Here is an 18146-nt window from a genome sequence, read left to right as displayed (position 1 = left end):
GATATGCTTACAGTCCTCGCTACAGCCTGCCATGGTTGAGGCAGTTCGCTCCTCGTGGTAATCCCTGCATAAAGAAATTCATTCCTGGAAGAGCCCAAAGAGTAGACAGTGGGAGTAATGCTGTTTGTGTTCCACCTGCAACTAAAGCAGAGTTCTTTGGGTAAAACTGCCGTGTTTTGGGAAAGGAAATGCTTAGAGGCCTCACGAGAGCGTGCCAAGGTTTAGGCATTTCACTCCACGTGGCACACCTTGAGTATAGAATTTCTTTCAGGCAAAGACCAATTGGGTACACGGTTTGATAAAAGCTGCTTGTGTTCCACCTGCAACTAAGGCAGAGTTCTTCGGGTCAAAGTGCCGTGTTTTCAGAGAGGAAATCCTTAGAAACCATCGTAGAGCATGCCACGGGTGAGGCAGTTCGCTCCACGCGGGAACCATTCTTATAGAACATGTTCATTATGGGAAGTGCCCATGGTGTGCACTGTGGGAGAAAAGTTGCTGGTGTTCCAACTGCAACTAATGCAGAGTTCTTCCTTTAAAACTGCGTGTTTAGGGAGAGGAAATGCTTACAGTCATCGCTACAGCCTGCCTTCTTTGAGGCAGTTCGCTCTACGTAGGAAACCCTGCATATAGGAGATCATTCGTTGAAGAGCCCAAAGAGTACACAGTGGGAGAAAAGCTGCTTGTGTTCCTCCTGAAACTAAAGCAGAGTCCTTCCGTTAAAACGGCGTGTTTGGGGACAGGATATGCTTACAGTCCTCGCTAGAGCCTGCCATGGTTGATGCAGTTCGCTCCACGTGGGAATCCCTGCATAAAGAAATTCATTCGTGGAAGAGCCCAAAGAGGACACAGTGGGAGTAATGCTGCTTGTGTTCCAACTGCAACTAAAGCGGATTTCTTCGGATAAAACTGCGTGTTTTGGGAGTGTAAATGCTTACAGTCATTACTAGAGCCTGCCTTGGTTGAGGCAGTTCGCTGCACGGGGGACACCCTGCATATAGAAGATTCATTCGGGGAAGGGCCCTTTGTGTACAGTGATGGACAAATGCAGCTTGTGTTCCACCTGCAACTAAAGCAGGGTTCTTCGGGTAAAAGTGCCGTGTTTTCATTGAGAAAATCTTTAGAGACCACAGTAGAGCCTGCCATGGTTGAGGCAGTTCGCTCCACGCGGGAAATCATTCTTATAGAACAAGATCATTAGGGGAAGTGCCCATAGTGTACACTGTGGAAGAAAAGCTGCTTGTGTTCCACCTGCAACTAAAGCAGAGTTCTTCCGTTAAAACTGCGTGTTTTGAGAGAGGAAATGCTTACAGTCCTCGCTACAGCCTGCCTTTTTTGAGGCAGTTCGCTCTACGTGGGAAACCCTGCATAGAGTAGTTCATTCGTGGAAGAGCCCAAGAGTACACAGTGGGAGAAAAGCTGCTTGTGTTCCACCTGCAACTAAAGCAGAGTTCTTCCATTAAAACTGCATGTTTTGGGAGAGGATATGCTTCCAGTCCTTACTAGATCCTGCCTTGGTTGAGGCAGTTCGCTACACGGGGGAATCCCTGCATAAAGAAATTCATTCGTGGAAGAGCCCAAAGAGTACACAGTGCGAGTAATGCTCTTTGGGATCCACCTGCAAATAAAGCAGAGTTCTTTGGGTAAAACAGCCTTGTTTGGGGAGAGGAAATGCTTAGATGCCGCACTAGAGCGTGCCTTGGTTTAGGCATTTCACTCCACGTGGGACACCGTGAGTATAGAATTTCTTTCAGGAAAAGACCCTTTGGGTACACTGTGGGATAAAAGTTGCTTGTGTTCCACCTGCAACTAAAGCAGAGTTCTTCCGTTAAAACTGCGTATTTTTGGAGAGGATATGCTTACAGTCCTCGCTACAGGCGGCCGTGGATGAGGCAGTTCGCTCCACGTGGGAAACCCTGCATATATAAGTTCATTCGTGGAAGAGACCAAAGAGGACACAGTGGGAGAAATGCTGCTTGTGTTACTCCTGCAACTAAAGCAGAGTTCTTCGGCTAAATCTGCGTGCTTTGGGAGAGGAAATGCTTACTGTCCTTACTAGAGCCTGCCTTGGTTGAGGCAGTTCACTGCATGCGGACACCCTGCATATAGAAGATTCAATCGGGGAAGTGTCTTTTGTGTACAGTTTGGGACAAGTGCAGCTTGTGTTCCACCTGCAACTAAAGCAGAGTTCTTTGGGTAAAACTGCCGTGTTTTGGGAGAGGAAATGCTTAGAGGCCTCACTAGAGAGTTCCATGGTTTAGGCATTTCACTCCACGCGGCACACCTTGAGTATAGAATTTCTATCAGGCAGAGACCCATTGGGTACACGGTTTGATAAAAGCTGCTTGTGTGCCACCTGCAACTAAAGCAGAGTTTTTCGGGTAAAAGTGCCGTGTTTTCAGAGAGGAAATCCTTTGAGACCACAGTGGAGCCTGCCATGGTTCAGGCACTTCGCCACATGCGGGAATCCATTCTTATAGAACAAGTTCATTAGAAGACGTGCCCATTGTGTACACTGTTGGAGAAAAGCTGCTTGTGTTCCACCTGCAACTAAAGCAGAGTTCTTCCATTAAAACTGCGTGTTTTGGGAGAGGAAATGCTTACAGTCCTCGCTACAGCCTGCCTTGTTTGAGGCAGTTCGCTCTACGTGGGAAACCCTGCATAGAGTAGTTCATTAGTGGAAGAGCCCAAGAGTACACAGTGGGAGAAAAGCTGCTTGTGTTCGACCTGCAACTAAAGCAGAGTTCTTCCGTTAAAACTGCATGTTTTGGGAGAGGATATGCTTACAGTCCTCGCTAGAGCCTGCCATGGTTGACGCAGTTCGCTCCACGTGGTAATCCCTGCATAAAGAAATTCATTCGGGGAAGAGCCCAAAGAGTACACAGTGGGAGTAATGCTGTTTGTGTTCCACCTGCAACTAAAGCAGAGTTCTTTGGGTAAAACTGCCGTGTTTTGGGAGAGGAAATGCTTAGAGGCATCACTAGAGCGTGCCATGGTTTAGGCATTTCACTCCACGTGGGACACCTTGAGTATAGAATTTCTTTCAGGCAAAGACCCATTGGGTACACGGTTTGATAAAAGCTGCTTGTGTTCCACCTGCAACTAAGGCAGAGTTCTTCGGGTCAAAGTGCCGTGTTTTCAGAGAGGAAATCCTTAGAAACCATCGTAGAGCATGCCACGGGTGAGGCAGTTCGCTCCACGCGGGAACCATTCTTATAGAACATGTTCACTATGGGAAGTGCCCATGGTGTGCACTGTGGGAGAAAAGTTGCTGTTGTTCCAACTGCAACTAATGCAGAGTTCTTCCTTTAAAACTGCGTGTTTAGGGAGAGGAAATGCTTACAGTTGTCGCTACAGCCTGCCTTCTTTGAGGCTGTTCGCTCCACGTAGGAAACCCTGCATATAGGAGATCATTTGTTGAAGAGCCCAAAGAGTACACAGTGGGAGGAAAGCTGCTTGTGTTCCACCTGCAACTAAAGCAGAGTTCTTCCGTTAAAACTGCATGTTTTGGGAGAGGATATGCTTACAGTCCTCGCTACAGCCTGCCATGGTTGAGGCAGTTCGCTCCACGTGGGAATCCCTGCATAAAGAAATTCATTCGTGGAAGAGCCCAAAGAGTACACAGTGGGAGTAATGCTCTTTGGAATCCACCTGCAAATAAAGCAGAGTTCTTAGGGTAAAACTGCCTTGTTTTGGTATAGGAAATGCTTAGATGCCTCACTAGAGCGTTCCTTGGTTTAGGCATTTCACTCCACGTGGGACACCTTGAGTATAGAATTTCTTTCGGGCAAAGACCCATTCGGTACACTGTGGGATAAAAGCTGCTTGTGTTCCACCTGCAACTAAAGCAGAGTTCTTCCGTTAAAACTGCGTATTATGGGAAAGGATATGCTTACAGTCCTCGCTACAGGCGGCCGTAAATGAGGCAGTTCGCTCCACGTGGGAAACCCTGCATATATAAGTTCATTCGTGGAAGAGACCAAAGAGGACATAGTGGGAGAAATGCTGCTTGTGTTCCTCCTGCAACTAAAGCAGAGATCTTCGGCTAAATCTGCGTGCTTTGGGAGAGGATATGCTTACAATCCTTACTAGAGCCTGCCTTGGTTGAGGCAGTTCGCTGCATGTGGGGCACCCTGCATATAGAAGTTTCATTCGGGGAAGGGCCCTTTGTGTACAGTGTGGGACAAATGCAGCTTGTGTTCCACTTGCAACTAAAGCAGAGTTCTTCGGGTAAAAGTGCCGTGTTTTCAGAGAAGAAATCCTTAGAGACCACAGTGGAGCCTGCCATGGTTCAGGCACTTTGCTCCATGCGGGAATCCATTCTAATAGAACAAGTTCATTAGGGGACGTGCCCATTGTGTACACTGTGGGAAAAAAGCTGCTTGTGTTCCACCTGCAACTAAAGCAGAGTTCTTCCGTTTAAACTGCGTATTTTGGGAGAGAAAATGCTTACAGTCCTCGCTCCATCCTGCCTCGGTTGAGGCAGTTAGCTAAATGTGAGAAACCCTGCATATATAAGTTCATTTGTGAAAGAGCCCAAAGAGTACACAGTGGGAGAAAACGCTGCTTGTGTTCCACCTGCAACCAAGCAGAGTTATTCCGTTAAAACTGCGTGTTTTGGGAGAGGATATGCTTACAGTCCTCGCTACAGCCTGCCATGGTTGAGGCAGTTCGCTCCTCGTGGTAATCCCTGCATAAAGAAATTCATTCCTGGAAGAGCCCATAGAGTAGACAGTGGGAGTAATGCTGTATGTGTTCCACCTGCAACTAAAGCAGAGTTCTTTGGGTAAAACTGCCGTGTTTTGGGAGAGGAAATGCTTAGATGCCTCACTAGAGCGTGCCATTGTTTAGGCATTTCACTCCACGTGGCACACCTTGAGTATAGAATTTCTTTCAGGCAAAGACCCATTGGGTACACGGTTTGATAAAAGCTGCTTGTGTTCCACCTGCAACTAAGGCAGAGATCTTCGGGTCAAAGTGCCGTGTTTTCAGAGAGGAAATCCTTAGAAACCATCGTAGAGCATGCCACGGGTGAGGCAGTTCGCTCCACGCGGGAACCATTCTTATAGAACATGTTCATTATGGGAAGTGCCCATGGTGTGCACTGTGGGAGAAAAGTTGCTGTTGTTCCAACTGCAACTAATGCAGAGTTCTTCCTTTAAAACTGCGTGTTTAGGGAGAGGAAATGCTTACAGTCATCGCTACAGCCTGCCTTCTTTGAGGCATTTCGCTCTACGTAGGAAACCCTGCATATAGGAGATCATTCGTTGAAGAGCCAAAGAGTACACAGTGGGAGAAAAGCTGCTTGTGTTCCTCCTGAAACTAAAGCAGAGTCCTTCCGTTAAAACGGCGTGTTTGGTGACAGGATATGCTTACAGTCCTCGCTAGAACCTGCCATGGTTGAGGCAGTTCGCTCCACGTGGGAATCCCTGCATAAAGAAATTCATTCGTGGAAGAGCCCAAAGAGGACACAGTGGGAGTAATGCTGCTTGTGTTCCAACTGCAACTAAAGCGGATTTCTTCGGATAAAACTGCGTGTTTTGGGAGTGTAAATGCTTACAGTCATTACTAGAGCCTGCCTTGGTTGAGGCAGTTCGCTGCACGGGGGACACCCTGCATATAGAAGATTCATTCGGGGAAGGGCCCTTTGTGTACAGTGAGGGACAAATGCAGCTTGTGTTCCACCTGCAACTAAAGCAGGGTTCTTCGGGTAAAAGTGCCGTGTTTTCATAGAGAAAATCTTTAGAGACCACAGTAGAGCCTGCCATGGTTGAGGCAGTTCGCTCCACGCGGGAAATCATTCTTATAGAACAAGATCATTAGGGGAAGTGCCCATAGTGTATACTGTGGAAGAAAAGCTGCTTGTGTTCCACCTGCAACTAAAGCAGAGTTCTTCCGTTAAAACTGCGTGTTTTGAGAGAGGAAATGCTTACAGTCCTCGCTACAGCCTGCCTTGTTTGAGGCAGTTCGCTCTACGTGGGAAACCCTGCATAGAGTAGTTCATTCGTGGAAGAGCCCAAGAGTACACAGTGGGAGAAAAGCTGCTTGTGTTCCACCTGCAACTAAAGCAGAGTTCTTCCGTGAAAACTGCGTATTTTTGGAGAGGATATGCTTACAGTCCTCGCTACAGGCGGCCGTGGATGAGGCAGTTCGCTCCACGTGGGAAACCCTGCATATATAAGTTCATTCGTGGAAGAGACCAAAGAGGACACAGTGGGAGAAATGCTGCTTGTGTTACTCCTGCAACTAAAGCAGAGTTCTTCGGCTAAATCTGCGTGCTTTGGGAGAGGAAATGCTTACTGTCCTTACTAGAGCCTGCCTTGGTTGAGGCAGTTCACTGCATGCGGACACCCTGCATATAGAAGATTCAATCGGGGAAGTGTCTTTTGTGTACAGTTTGGGACAAATGCAGCTTGTGTTACACCTGCAACTAAAGCAGAGTTCTTTGGGTAAAACTGCAGTGTTTTGGGACAGGAAATGCTTAGAGGCCTCACTAGAGAGTTCCATGGTTTAGGCATTTCACTCCACGTGGCACACCTTGAGTATAGAATTTCTATCAGGCAAAGACCCATTGGGTACACGGTTTGATAAAAGCTGCTTGTGTGCCACCTGCAACTAAAGCAGAGTTTTTCGGGTAAAAGTGCCGTGTTTTCAGAGAGGAAATCCTTTGAGACCACAGTGGAGCCTGCCATGGTTCAGGCACTTCGCCACATGCGGGAATCCATTCTTATAGAACAAGTTCATTAGAAGACGTGCCCATTGTGTACACTGTTGGAGAAAAGCTGCTTGTGTTCCACCTGCAACTAAAGCAGAGTTCTTCCATTAAAACTGCGTGTTTTGGGAGAGGAAATGCTTACAGTCCTCGCTACACCCTGCCTTGTTTGAGGCAGTTCGCTCTACGTGGGAAACCCTGCATAGAGTAGTTCATTAGTGGAAGAGCCCAAGAGTACACAGTGGGAGAAAAGCTGCTTGTGTTCGACCTGCAACTAAAGCAGAGTTCTTCCGTTAAAACTGCATGTTTTGGGAGAGGATATGCTTACAGTCCTCGCTACAGCCTGCCATGGTTGAGGCAGTTCGCTCCACGTGGTAATCCCTGCATAAAGAAATTCATTCCCGGAAGAGCCCAAAGAGTACACAGTGGGAGTAATGGTGTTTGTGTTCCACCTGCAACTAAAGCAGAGTTCTTTGGGTAAAACTGCCGTGTTTTGGGAGAGGAAATGTTTAGAGGCCTCACTAGAGCGTGCCATGGTCTAGGCATTTCACTCCACGTGGCACACCTTGAGTATAGAATTTCTGTCAGGCAAAGACCCATTGGGTACACGGTTTGATAAAAGCTGCTTGTGTTCCACCTGCAACTAAAGCAGAGTTCTTCGGGTAAAAGTGCCGTGTTTTCAGAGAGCAAATCCTTAGAAACCATCGTAGAGCGTTCCATGGGTGAGGCAGTTCGCCTCACGAGGGAAACCATTCTTATAGAACATGTTCATTATGGGAAGTGCCCATGGTGTACACGGTGGGAGAAAAGTTGCTGGTGTTCCACCTGCAACTAAAGCAGAGTTCTTCGGTTAAAACTGCGTGTTTATGGAGAGGAAATGCTTACAGTCGTCGCTACAGCCTGCCTTGTTTGAGGCAGTTCACTCCACGTAGGAAACCCTGCATATAGGAGATCATTCTTTGAAGAGCCCAAAGAGTACACAGTGGGAGAAAATCTGCTTGTGTTCCTCCTGAAACAAAAGCGAGTCCTTCCGTTAAAACGGCGTGTTCGTGGAGAGGCTATGCTCACAGTCCTCGCTAGAGCCTGCCATGGTTGGGGCAGTTGGCTCCACGTGGGAATCCCTACATAAAGAAATTCATTCGAGGAAAAGCACAAAGAGGACACAGTGGGAGTAATGCTGCTTGTTTTCCAACTGCAAATAAAGCGGAATTCTTCAGATAAAACTGCGTGTTTTGGGAGTGGAAATGCTTACAGTCATTACTAGAGCCTGCCGTGGTTGAGGCAGTTCGCTGCACGGGGGACACCCTGCATATAGAAGATTAATTCGGGGAAGGGCCGTTTGTGTACAGTGATGGACAAATGCAGCTTGTGTTCCACCTGCAACTAAAGCAGGGTTCTTCGGTTAAAAGTGCCGTGTTTTCAGAGAGGAAATCTTTAGAGACCACAGGAGAGCCTGCATGGTTGAGGCAGTTCGCTCCACGCGGGAAATAATTATTATAGAACAAGATCATTAGGGGAAGTGCCCATTGTGTACACTGTGGAAGAAAAGCTGCTTGTGTTCCACCTGCAACTAAAGCAGAGTTGTTCCGTTAAAACTGCGTGTTTTGGGAGAGGAAATGCTTACAGTCCTCGCTACAGCCTGCCTTGTTTGAGGCAGTTCTCTCTACGTGGGAAACCCTGCATAGAGTAGATCATTCGTGGAAGGACCCAATAATACACAGTGAGAGAAAAGCTGCTTGTGTTCCACCTGCAACTAAAGCAGAGTTCTTCCGTTAAAACTGCGTGTTTTGGGAGAGGAAATGCTTACAGTCCTCGCTACAGCCTGCCATGGTTGAGGCAGTTCGCGCCACGTGGGAATCCCTGCATAAAGAAATTCATTCGTGGAAGAGCCCAAAGAGTACACAGTGGGAGTAATGCTCTTTGGGATCCATCTGCAGATAAAGCAGAGTTCTTTGGGTAAAACTGCCTTGTTTTGGGAGAGGAAATGCTTAGATGCCTCACTAGAGCGTGCCTTGGTTTAGGCATTTCACTCCACGTGGGACACCTTGAGTATAGAATTTCTTTCGGGCAAAGACCCATTCGGTACACTGTGGGATAAAAGCTGCTTGTGTTCCACCTGCAACTAAAGCAGAGTTCTTCCGTTAAAACTGCGTATTATGGGAAAGGATATGCTTACAGTCCTCACTACAGGCGGCCGTGGATGAGGCAGTTCGCTCCACGTGGGAAACCGTGCATATATAAGTTCATTCGTGGAAGAGACCAAAGAGGACATAGTGGGAGAAATGCTGCTTGTGTTCCTCCTGCAACTAAAGCAGAGATCTTCGGCTAAATCTGCGTGCTTTGGGAGAGGATATGCTTACAATCCTTACTAGAGCCTGCCTTGGTTGAGGCAGTTCGCTGCATGTGAGGCACCCTGCATATAGAAGTTTCATTCGGGGAAGGGTCCTTTGTGTACAGTGTGGGACAAATGCAGCTTGTGTTCCACTTGCAACTAAAGCAGAGTTCTTCGGGTAAAAGTGCCATGTTTTCAGAGAGGAAATCCTTAGAGACCACAGTGGATCCTGCCATGGTTCAGGCACTTTGCTCCATGCGGGAATCCATTCTTATAGAACAAGTTCATTAGGGGACGTGCCCATTGTGTACACTGTGGGAAAAAAGCTGCTTGTGTTCCAACTGCAACTAAAGCAGATTTCTTCCGTTTAAACTGCGTATTTTGGGAGAGGAAATGCTTACAGACCTCGCTCCATCCTGCCTCGGTTGAGGCAGTTAGCTAAATGTGAGAAACCCTGCATATATAAGTTCATTTGTGAAAGAGCCCAAAGAGTACACAGTGGGAGAAAAGCTGCTTGTGTTCCACCTGCAACTAAAGCAGAGTTATTCCGTTAAAACTGCGTGTTCTGGGAGAGGATATGCTTACAGTCCTCGCTACAGCCTGCCATGGTTGAGGCAGTTCGCTCCACGTGGTAATCCCTGCATAAAGAAATTCATTCCTGGAAGAGCCCAAAGAGTACACAGTGGGAGTAATGCTGTTTGTGTTCCACCTGCAACTAAAGCATTGTTCTTTGGGTAAAATTGCCGTGTTTTGGGAGAGGAAATGCTTAGAGGCCTCACTAGAGCATGCCATGTTTTAGGCATTTCACTCCACGTGGCACACCTTGAGTATAGAATTTCTTTCATTCAAAGACCCATTGGGTACACGGTTTGAATAAAGCTGCTTGTGTTCCACCTGCAACTAAAGCAGAGTTCTTCGGGTCAAAGTGCCGTGTTCTCAGAGAGGAAATCCTTAGAAACGATCGTAGAGCGTGCCATGGGTGAGGCAGTTCCCTCCACGTGGGAACCATTCTTATAGAACATGTTCATTATGGGAAGTGCACATAGTCTGCACTGTGGGAGAAAAGTTGCTGCTGTTCCACCTGCAACTAATGCAGAGTTCTTCCTTTAAAACTGCGTGTTTAGGGAGAGGAAATGCTTACAGTCATCGCTACAGGCTGCCTTGTTTGAGGAAGTTCACTCCACGTTGGAATCCCTGCATATAGGAGATCATTCTTTGAAGAGCCGAAAGAGTACACAGTGGAAGAATAGCTGCTTGTGTTCCTCCTGAAACTAAAGCAGAGTCCTTCAGTTAAAACGGCGTGTTTGGGGAGAGGATATGCTTACAGTCCTCGTGACAGCCTGCCTTGTTTGATGCAGTTCGCTCTACGTGGGAAACCCTGCATAGAGTAGTTCATTCGTGGAAGAGCCCAAGAGTACACAGTGGGAGAAAAGCTGCTTGAGTTCCAACTGCAACTAAAGGAGAGTTCTTCCGTTAAAACTGCGTGTTTTGGGAGAGGAAATGCTTACACTCCTCGCTACAGCCTGCCTTGTTTGAGGCAGGTCGCTCTACGTGGGAAACCCTGCATAGAGTAGTTCATTCGTGGAAGAGCCCAAGAGTACACAGTGGGAGAAAAGCTGCTTGAGTTCCACCTGCAACTAAAGCAGAGTTCTTCCGTTAAAACTGCATGTTTTGGGAGAGGATATGCTTACAGTCCTCACTAGAGCCTGCATGGTTGAGGCAGTTCGCACCACGTCGGAATCCCTGCATAAAGAAATTCATTCGTGGAAGAGCCCAAAGTGTACACAGTGGGAGAAATGCTCTTTGGGATCCACCTGCAAATAAAGCAGAGTTCTCTGGGTAAAACTGCCTTGTTTTGGGCGAGGAAATGCTTAGATGCCTCACTAGAGCGTGCCATGGTTTAGGCATTTCACTCCACGTGCGACACCTTGAGTATAGAATTTCTTTCGGGCAAAGACCCATTGGGTACACTGTGGGATAAAAGCTGCTTGTGTTCCACCTGCAACTAAAGCAGAGTTCTTCCGTAAAAACTGCGTATTTTGGGAGAGGATATGCTTACAGTCCTCGCTACAGGCGGCCGTGGATGAGGCAGTGCGCTCCACGTGGGAATCCCTGCATATATAAGTTCATTCGTGGAAGAGACCAAAGAGGACACAGTGGGAGAAATGCTGCTTGTGTTCCTCCTGCAACTAAAGCAGAGATCTTCGGATAAATCTGCGTGCTTTGGGAGAGGAAATGCTAACAGTCCTTACTAGAGCCTGCCTTGGTTGAGGCAGTTCGCTGCATGCGGGACACCCTGCATGTAGAAGACTCATTCCGGGAAGGGTCTTTTGTGTACAGTTTGGGACAAATGTAGCTTGTGTTCCACCTGCAACTAAAGCAGAGTTCTTCGGGTAAAAGTTCCGTGTTTTCAGAGAGGAAATCCTTAGAGACCACAGTGGAGCCTGCCATGGTTCAGGCACTTCGCTCCATGCGGGAATCCATTCTTATAGAACAAGTTCATTAGGGGACGTGCCCAATGTGTACACTGTGGGAGAAAAGCAGCTTGTGTTCCACCTGCAATAAAGCAGAGTTCTTCCCTTAAAACTGCGTGTTTTGGGAGAGGAAATGCTTACAGTCCTCGCTACAGCCTGCCTTGTTTGAGGCAGTCCGCTCTACGTGGGAAACCCAGCATACAGTAGTTCATTCGTGGAAGAGCCCAAGTGTACACAGTGGGAGAAAAGCTGCTTGTGTTCCACCTGCAACTACAGCAGAGTTCTTCCGTTAAAACTGCATGTTTTGGGAGAGGATATGCTTACAGTCCTTACTAGAGCCTGCCTTGGTTGAGGCAGTTCGCTGCACGGGGGACACCCTGCATATAGAAGATTCATTCGGGGAAGGGCCCTTTGTGTACAGTGATGGACAAATGCAGCTTGGGTTCCACGTGCAACTAAAGCAGGGTTCTTCGGGTAAAAGTGCCGTGTTTTCATAGACGAAATCTTTAGAGACCACAGAAGGGCCTGCCATGGTTGAGGCAGTTCGCTCCACGAGGGAAATCATTCTTATAGAGCAAGATCATAAGGGGAAGTGCCCATTGTGTACACTGTTGAAGAAGAGCTGCTTGTGTTCCTCCTGCAACTAAAGCAGAGTTCTTCCGTTAAAACTGCATGTTTTGGGAGAGGAAATGCTTACAGTCCTCGCTACAACCTGCCTTGTTTGAGGCAATTCGCTCTACGTGGGAAACCCTGCATAGAGTAGTTCATTCGTGGAAGAGCCCAATAGTACACAGTGGGAGAAAAGCTGCTTGTGTTCCACCTGCAACTAAAGCAGAGTTCTTCCGTTAAAACTGCATGTTTTGGGAGATGATATGCTTACAGTCCTCGCTACAGCCTGCCATGGTTGAGGCAGTTCGCTCCACGTGGGAATCCCTGCATAAAGAAATTCATTCGTGGAAGAGCCCAAAGAGTACACAGTGGGAGTAATGCACTTTGGAATCCACCTGCAAATAAAGCAGAGTTCTTTGGGTAAAACTGCCTTGTTTTGGGATAGGAAATGCTTAGATGCCTCACTAGAGCGTGCCTTGGTTTAGGCATTTCACTCCACGTGGGACACCTTCAGTATAGAATTTCTTTCGGGCAAAGACCCATTCGGTACACTGTGGGAGAAAAGCTGATTGTGTTCCACCTGCAACTAAAGCAGAGTTCTTCCGTTAAAACTGCGTATTATGGGAAATAATATGCTTACAGTCCTCGCTACAGGCGGCCGTAAATGAGGCAGTTCGCTCCACGTGGGAAACCCTGCATATATAAGTTCATTCGTGGAAGTGACCAAAGAGGACATAGTGGGAGAAATGCTGCTTGTGTTCCTCCTGCAACTAAAGCAGAGATCTTCGGCTAAATCTGCGTGCTTTGGGAGAGGATATGCTTACAATCCTTACTAGAGCCTGCCTTGGTTGAGGCAGTTCGCTGCATGTGGGGCACCCTGCATATAGAAGTTTCATTCGGGGAAGGGCCCTTTGTGTACAGTGTGGGACAAATGCAGCTTGTGTTACACTTGCAACTAAAGCAGAGTTCTTTGGGTAAAACTGCCGTGTTTTGGGAGAGGAAATGCTTAGAGGCCTCACTAGAGAGTTCCATGGTTTAGGCATTTCACTCCACGTGGCACACCTTGAGTATAGAATTTCTATCAGGCAAAGACCCACTGGGTACACGGTTTGATAAAAGCTGCTTGTGTGCCACCTGCAACTAAAGCAGAGTTTTTCGGGTAAAAGTGCCGTGTTTTCAGAGAGGAAATCCTTTGAGACCACAGTGGAGCCTGCCATGGTTCAGGCACTTCGCCACATGCGGGAATCCATTCTTATAGAACAAGTTCATTAGAAGACGTGCCCATTGTGTACACTGTTGGAGAAAAGCTGCTTGTGTTCCACCTGCAACTAAAGCAGAGTTCTTCCATTAAAACTGCGTGTTTTGGGAGAGGAAATGCTTACAGTCCTCGCTACAGCCTGCCTTGTTTGAGGCAGTTCGCTCTACGTGGGAAACCCTGCATAGAGTAGTTCATTAGTGGAAGAGCCCAAGAGTACACAGTGGGAGAAAAGCTGCTTGTGTTCGACCTGCAACTAAAGCAGAGTTCTTCCGTTAAAACTGCATGTTTTGGGAGAGGATATGCTTACAGTCCTCGCTACAGCCTGCCATGGTTGAGGCAGTTCGCTCCACGTGGTAATCCCTGCATAAAGAAATTCATTCCCGGAAGAGCCCAAAGAGTACACAGTGGGAGTAATGGTGTTTGTGTTCCACCTGCAACTAAAGCAGAGTTCTTTGGGTAAAACTGCCATGTTTTGGGAGAGAAAATGTTTAGAGGCCTCACTAGAGCGTGCCATGGTCTAGGCATTTCACTCCACGTGGCACACCTTGAGTACAGAATTTCTTTCAGGCAAAGACCCATTGGGTACACGGTTTGATAAAAGCTGCTTGTGTTCCACCTGCAACTAAAGCAGAGTTCTTCGGGTAAAAGTGCCGTGTTTTCAGAGAGCAAATCCTTAGAAACCATCGTAGAGCATTCCATGGGTGAGGCAGTTCGCTCCACGCGGGCAACCATTCTTATAGAACATGTTCATTATGGGAAGTGCCCGTGGTGTACACGGTGGGAGAAAAGTTGCTGGTGTTCCACCTGCAACTAAAGCAGAGTTCTTCGGTTAAAACTGCGTGTTTATGGAGAGGAAATGCTTACAGTCGTCGCTACAGCCTGCCTTGTTTGAGGCAGTTCACTCCACGTAGGAAACCCTGCATATAGGAGATCATTCTTTGAAGAGCCCAAAGAGTACACAGTGGGAGAAAATCTGCTTGTGTTCCTCCTGAAACAAAAGCGAGTCCTTCCGTTAAAACGGCGTGTTCGTGGAGAGGCTATGCTCACAGTCCTCGCTAGAGCCTGCCATGGTTGGGGCAGTTGGCTCCACGTGGGAATCCCTACATAAAGAAATTCATTCGAGGAAAAGCACAAAGAGGACACAGTGGGAGTAATGCTGCTTGTTTTCCAACTGCAAATAAAGCGGAATTCTTCAGATAAAACTGCGTGTTTTGGGAGTGGAAATGCTTACAGTCATTACTAGAGCCTGCCGTGGTTGAGGCAGTTCGCTGCACGGGGGACACCCTGCATATAGAAGATTAATTCGGGGAAGGGCCGTTTGTGTACAGTGATGGACAAATGCAGCTTGTGTTCCACCTGCAACAAAAGCAGGGTTCTTCGGTTAAAAGTGCCGTGTTTTCAGAGAGGAAATCTTTAGAGACCACAGGAGAGCCTGCATGGTTGAGGCAGTTCGCTCCACGCGGGAAATAATTATTATAGAACAAGATCATTAGGGGAAGTGCCCATTGTGTACACTGTGGAAGAAAAGCTGCTTGTGTTCCACCTGCAACTAAAGCAGAGTTGTTCCGTTAAAACTGCGTGTTTTGGGAGAGGAAATGCTTACAGTCCTCGCTACAGCCTGCCTTGTTTGAGGCAGTTCTCTCTACGTGGGAAACCCTGCATAGAGTAGATCATTCGTGGAAGGACCCAATAATACACAGTGGGAGAAAAGCTGCTTGTGTTCCACCTGCAACTAAAGCAGAGTTCTTCCATTAAAACTGCGTGTTTTGGGAGAGGAAATGCTTACAGTCCTCGCTACAGCCTGCCATGGTTGAGGCAGTTCGCTCCACGTGGGAATCCCTGCATAAAGAAATTCATTCGTGGAAGAGCCCAAAGAGTACACAGTGGGAGTAATGCTCTTTGGGATCCATCTGCAAATAAAGCAGAGTTCTTTGGGTAAGACTGCCTTGTTTTGGGATAGGAAATGCTTAGATGCCTCACTAGAGCGTGCCTTGGTTTAGGCATTTCACTCCACGTGGGACACCTTCAGTATAGAATTTCTTTCGGGCAAAGACCCATTCGGTACACTGTGGGATAAAAGCTGCTTGTGTTCCACCTGCAACTAAAGCAGAGTTCTTCCGTTAAAACTGCGTATTATGGGAAAGGATATGCTTACAGTCCTCGCTACAGGCGGCCGTAAATGAGGCAGTTCGCTCCACGTGGGAAACCCTGCATATATAAGTTCATTCGTGGAAGAGACCAAAGAGGACATAGTGGGAGAAATGCTGCTTGTGTTCCTCCTGCAACTAAAGCAGAGATCTTCGGCTAAATCTGCGTGCTTTGGGAGAGGAATTGCTTACAATCCTTACTAGAGCCTGCCTTGGTTGAGGCAGTTCGCTGCATGTGGGGCACCCTGCATATAGAAGTTTCATTCGGGGAAGGGCCCTTTGTGTACAGTGTGGGACAAATGCAGCTTGTGTTCCACTTGCAACTAAAGCAGAGTTCTTCGGGTAAAAGTGCCGTGTTTTCAGAGAAGAAATCCTTAGAGACCACAGTGGAGCCTGCCATGGTTCAGGCACTTTGCTCCATGCGGGAATCCATTCTTATAGAACAAGTTCATTAGGGGACGTGCCCATTGTGTACACTGTGGGAAAAAAGCTGCTTGTGTTCCACCTGCAACTAAAGCAGAGTTCTTCCGTTTAAACTGCGTATTTTGGGAGAGAAAATGCTTACAGTCCTCGCTACAGGCGGCCGTGGATGAGGCAGTTCGCTCCACGTGGGAATCCCTGCATATATAAGTTCATTCGTGGAAGAGACCAAAGAGGACACAGTGGGAGAAATGCTGCTTGTGTTACTCCTGCAACTAAAGCAGAGTTCTTCGGCTAAATCTGCGTGCTTTGGGAGAGGAAATGCTTACTGTCCTTACTAGAGCCTGCCTTGGTTGAGGCAGTTCACTGCATGCGGACACCCTGCATATAGGAGATTCAATCGGGGAAGTGTCTTTTGTGTACAGTTTGGGACAAATGCAGCTTGTGTTCCACCTGCAACTAAAGCAGAGTTCTTTGGGTAAAACTGCCGTGTTTTGGGAGAGGAAATGCTTAGAGGCCTCACTAGAGAGTTCCATGGTTTAGGCATTTCACTCCACGTGGCACACCTTGAGTATAGAATTTCTATCAGGCAAAGACCCATTGGGTACACGGTTTGATAAAAGCTGCTTGTGTGCCACCTGCAACTAAAGCAGAGTTTTTCGGGTAAAAGTGTCGTGTTTTCAGAGAGGAAATCCTTTGAGACCACAGTGGAGCCTGCCATGGTTCAGGCACTTCGCCACATGCGGGAATCCATTCCTATAGAACAAGTTCATTAGAAGACGTGCCCATTGTGTACACTGTTGGAGAAAAGCTGCTTGTGTTCCACCTGCAACTAAAGCAGAGTTCTTCCATTAAAACTGCGTGTTTTGGGAGAGGAAATGCTTACAGTCCTCGCTACAGCCTGCCTTGTTTGAGGCAGTTCGCTCTACGTGGGAAACCCTGCATAGAGTAGTTCATTAGTGGAAGAGCCCAAGAGTACACAGTGGGAGAAAAGCTGCTTGTGTTCGACCTGCAACTAAAGCAGAGTTCTTCCGTTAAAACTGCATGTTTTGGGAGAGGATATGCTTACAGTCCTTGCTAGAGCCTGCCATGGTTGAGGCAGTTCGCTCCACGTGGTAATCCCTGCATAAAGAAATTCATTCGGGGAAGAGCCCAAAGAGTACACAGTGGGAGTAATGCTGTTTGTGTTCCACCTGCAACTAAAGCAGAGTTCTTTGGGTAAAACTGCCGTGTTTTGGGAGAGGAAATGCTTAGAGGCATCACTAGAGCGTGCCATGGTTTAGGCATTTCACTCCACGTGGGACACCTTGAGTATAGAATTTCTTTCAGGCAAAGACCCATTGGGTACACGGTTTGATAAAAGCTGCTTGTGTTCCACCTGCAACTAAGGCAGAGTTCTTCGGGTCAAAGTGCCGTGTTTTCAGAGAGGAAATCCTTAGAAACCATCGTAGAGCATGCCACGGGTGAGGCAGTTTGCTCCACGCGGGAACCATTCTTATAGAACATGTTCACTATGGGAAGTGCCCATGGTGTGCACTGTGGGAGAAAAGTTGCTGTTGTTCCAACTGCAACTAATGCAGAGTTCTTCCTTTAAAACTGCGTGTTTAGGGAGAGGAAATGCTTACAGTCGTCGCTACAGCCTGCCTTCTTTGAGGCTGTTCGCTCCACGTAGGAAACCCTGCATATAGGAGATCATTCGTTGAAGAGCCCAAAGAGTACACAGTGGGAGAAAAGCTGCTTGTGTTCCTCCTGAAACTAAAGCAGAGTCCTTCGGTTAAAACGGCGTGTTTGGGGACAGGATATGCTTACAGTCCTCGCTAGATCCTGCCATGGTTGAGGCAGTTCGCTCCACGTGGGAATCCCTGCATAAAGAAATTCATTCGTGGAAGAGCCCAAAGAGGACACAGTGGGAGTAATGCTGCTTGTGTTCCAACTGCAACTAAAGCGGATTTCTTCGGATAAAACTGCGTGTTTTGGGAGTGTAAATGCTTACAGTCATTACTAGAGCCTGCCTTGGTTGAGGCAGTTCGCTGCACGGGGGACACCCTGCATATAGAAGATTCATTCGGGGAAGGGCCCTTTGTGTACAGTGATGGACAAATGCAGCTTGTGTTCCACCTGCAACTAAAGCAGGGTTCTTCGGGTAAAAGTGCCGTGTTTTCATAGAGAAAATCTTTAGAGACCACAGTAGAGCCTG

Source organism: Mesoplodon bidens (assembly GCF_964165515.1).
Source record: "Mesoplodon bidens genome assembly, chromosome: 20".
NCBI lineage: Eukaryota > Metazoa > Chordata > Mammalia > Artiodactyla > Ziphiidae > Mesoplodon > Mesoplodon bidens.
Note: the sequence above shows the minus strand (reverse complement) of the source record.